The sequence below is a fragment of the Rhynchophorus ferrugineus genome, unplaced genomic scaffold (assembly GCF_030347505.1).
Source record: "Rhynchophorus ferrugineus isolate W39M unplaced genomic scaffold, kcgeb_rfMv2 rfM11, whole genome shotgun sequence".
Lineage (NCBI taxonomy): Eukaryota > Metazoa > Arthropoda > Insecta > Coleoptera > Curculionidae > Rhynchophorus > Rhynchophorus ferrugineus.
In genome coordinates this window covers 11933260-11937892 of record NW_027472590.1, presented here as the reverse complement: position 1 = coordinate 11937892, position 4633 = coordinate 11933260, and positions in this window count along the sequence as shown.

The following is a 4633-nucleotide window of genomic DNA, read 5'->3' as shown; positions in this document are numbered from 1 at the left end:
AATACAATTCGTGTTTTCATTTCCGTTATATTGACTGTTCCATTCAGTTTTAATTATGATTATTAAGATTGTAACTTAACGTTAGGAAGCATTACCTTTTCTAATTATTACTTATTTGGACCCATGCCAAGGATGCTTTCTGATCAGCACTTCCATTTTTATAAAAATACAAACTACGAAAACATTGATTAACAATATCTCTAAAGCTAAAACAACTTCGATCGAATATGAACAATGACGAAATTTAATGAAGACTAGGAAAGTAAATGCCAGTTAACGATTTATAAAAATAATGATGATATCAGAGACAATTTTCCACTGATAATTTCAGTTAGACACTGTAGACTAGATCATCAGGGGTTTAATAAGTTATATTTAAAATTAAGGTTGGGATTATACAACGCACTTTTTAGAAAACAGGTGTATATTTGAAGCAGGTGTAATTAACAAAGGCACAGTTAAAGGCTTGAATTTTTTTCTACATATATATGTCCTAAAAATATATATATAATGTCTTATACCATTATACATAGCCATGAGTCAACAATTTAAATAAAAAATATATATAATATAACTTTGGGAATAAAAAACAGTAAAGTTTTAAATAAAACATAAAAAAATTGTTAAATTATTATTTAACTAAATAGGGACTTAAAGTAGATGAAACAATAACAATATATATTCAAAAACCTTTTTGATAATAAATTCGCTGGTATATTGTCAAGTATATAGTTTTGTATATATTGAATAACTTGTAGAATAGAGCTATAAAGGCACAATTAACAATATTAATGGATCATTGTCATAAATAGAATTTTATTTTATTTTGCTGAAAATATTTTATAAATTAGTGAATCGTGTATGATCTAATATCAAATAAATAAATCATTTAATTGACTTAAATTAATTGAGTAAGAAACAAATAAGTGAAATAAATAAGAATGAAGAAGTAGAAAAATCGGTGTAATTGATTCGAGTAAACTTACTCTACTCATATATTACTCTATTCATATTTTACTCATACTCAGTCTCATATTTTATTGTATTTTATTTAGAAATAACTAATTTAAAATAAAATATGAAAAATGAAGAGAAATGACAGAGAAAGAGCGCGTCTAGATCAAACCAGAACATTCGAAGTGAAATCATATTGAAGCGATACACGACTGTCGACAGATTTTCGTAAATCAAAGATATAAATGCAACTTCTCAAACGTAAAATGCTTCAATTGTACATGTCACATGGGTTCAATCAAATTATTGGATACCAACCGATATAAAAATTATATGAATACGTATTATTTAGTTACAATGAATCAATAAAGCGATAAAACATTGCAATATAGTGATCTACAATAATAATTCATCATAAAATGGTGAAGGAACTTTTAAAATATCATCTTCCATTTTACATTATATATTTATATATATATATATATATATATATATATATATATATATATATATATATATATATATATATATATATATATATATATATATATATATATATATATTCCGATAAATGGTTTTATAAAAATATTATAATAAAATATTATTCCACTAAAACCTATAAAATAGTTAATGACTAATAATGAAATTAGTTAATGATAAAATGACGAAGGATCTTAATGCATAATATATACATCATTAATTATAGTATATATCCTTTTTTCTGTTGTACCAAACACAACTTCATTAATATACCACACGCAGCTTATTTCATTCTATTTTATCACATCCATCCGTCCTCACTGAGGTAAATCTATCCTTGTACTATATTCCATTCATTTTACGTTTAGACCATAAGTAGACTTTTTCTATATTTTTCTTGTGTATTTGAGTGGTACTTTCTAACGTTTGTTTCTTTTTTTCAATATGAATTAATTTTTTATAGAGATGTAACAATATGTGATAAAATGGCGAAAGAAATTTTAATTTATTCATGAACAATTATGGCTTACCTGGACCTTTCAAATACAAAACTATTATCTGTAATACCTCACACTCAACTTCATTGTATTTTAATACCAATCAAAACTTATATAAATTTAGCCATTTTTCTTTTAATAAATGTTATCTTATCCCTTTTATTTCAATTCATTTTATTCTTATTTATCTAAATGTTCACATCTAAGTAATGTTTTTATATTTGATATACGATGTTGTATTATACATTTTTTACTATAAGAGAATTTGATAACAAAATAACAAAGTTTTAATTATTAATTAAACTTTATTTATTTTTATAACCATTTTTCTTTTCATCGGTAGCGTTGAGGAAACAGTTCGCAAAGTACAGGTAAACTCTTAAATATCAATCACTTGCAACGTTATGTAGCTGTGTAAAACATCTTATAGGTGCAACTGGTAATTACGTCTAAAGGGAACAGTAACTACTACTGATATATCTCAATCGTTGTCAAGCGATACATGCTTGTCGATAGATTTAAAATCGTAAATCAAAAAAAAATATAAATGCAACTTCTCAGATGTAAAAGGCTTCGATTATACATATCACATCGGTTCAATATTTTATTGTTTGTGTCGTAAATAATTGAATTATTGGATAACACCAACCGTTATAAAAATTATATGAATACGTATTATTTAGTTACAATGAATCAATAAAGCGAAAAAACATTGCAATATAGTGATCTACAATAATAATTCATCATAAAATGGTGAAGGAACTTTTAAAATATCATCTTCCATTTTACATTATATATTTATTGCAAATTAGCAACGAAAAGTAGGGCAACAAATAATAAAAATATTTACTACCAATAAATATATATATGCACCTTTATCTTTTTAGCATAACATATTTATTTGAGTAGAATAACTATATTTTAATTTATTATGTATTAAAATCACTCCTATTAAATACACTTCAATCTTCCATCCATTTCAGACACCAAGGATGCTCTTCGAAGCCCCTCTGGCTGGTTTAAATTTGCTCTTTTCATTAACCATCTTTTAATTCCATGATTTATCATTTCCACATACTATCACTCCTACGCTACTATCCTATTGGAACATAACTTTCCTAGCCGTTTTTAGAGCTTGAGCTCTTCTTCAGCTCATCTTCGATGAATATGCTTAGTAACGAGCATCCCATCAAACTGGGTCCCGAATTTGTTAAACCCGCATCTTCAAGATCCATGCGAAGATGACCTTGAGAGACTGGGGCCCCGGGATTGTCACACCCGTATCCTCAAAGCTTAGACTTGGAGGACCCCCTGAGGTCTAAAATGTTTTTTAAATGTTTATCATAAGATAAATATTAACTATATAAATATAATTATATCCAATTTGTACTATACAAATATATAAATTCCGATAAATGGTTTTATAAAATATTATTCCATTAAAACCTGTAAAATAGTTTATGATAAAATGTCGAAGGAACTTAATGCATAATATGTACATTATTAATTATATAGTATATATCCTTTTTTCTGTTGTACCAAACAGAACTTCATTAATATACCACACGCAGCTTATTTCATTCTACTTTATCACATACATCCGTCCTTACTGAGAGAAATCTATCCTTGTACCATATTCCATTCTTTTCACGTTTAGATCATAAGTAGACTTTTTCAATATTTTTCTTGTATATTTGAGTACTACTTTATTTACGTTTATTTTTTAATATGAATTAATCTTTTTAAAGAGATGTACAATATGATGATAAAATGGCGAAGGATAATTTAATTTATTCAATAACAATTATAACTTACCTGGACCTTTTAAATACAAAAATAATATCTATAATATCTCACACTTAGCTTCATTGTATTTTAATACCGATCAAGATTTATATAAAATAATCCATTTTCTTTTTAATGGATATTATCTTATCCCTTTAATTTGAATTCATTTTATTCTTATTTATATAAATGTTCACATCTAAGTAATATTTTTAAACTTGGTATACTATGTTGTATTATACATTTTTTACTGTAAGAGAATTTGATGACAAAATAACGAAGTAAAATAATTTATTGGCAAATTTGTGGTTTAGTTATTTAATGTCCATTTTTCTTCTTATCAATAGGGTTGAGGAAAGAGTTTGCAAAATACAGGTTAATCACTCTTAAATATCAATCACTTGCAATGTTATAAAGTTGAAGTTTTTCTTCTTATCAATAGGGTTGAGGAAAGAGTTCGCAAAATACAGGTTAATCACTCTTAAATATCAATCACTTGCAATGTTATGAAGTTGAAGTTTTTCTTCTTATCAATAGGGTTGAGGAAAGAGTTCGCAAAATACAGGTTAATCACTCTTAAATATCAATCACTTGCAATGTTATGAAATTGAAGTTTGTCTTCTTATCAATAGGGTTGAGGAAAGAGTTCGCAAAATACAGGTTAATCACTCTTAAATATCAATCACTTGCAACGTTAGGTAGCTGTGTAAAACATCTTATAAGTGCAACTGGTAGTTACGTCTAAAGGGAACAGTAACTACTACTGATATATCTCAATCGTCAAGTCAAATTTAAAAATAATATTAAAATTGTTGGGTTAAAATGTTATTTTTCATTTATATATTGTGAAATAATAGCATTATATCCATATATTATATCCAGTACGTGTTCATTTTAAAATAAAACTACCGAAGGCG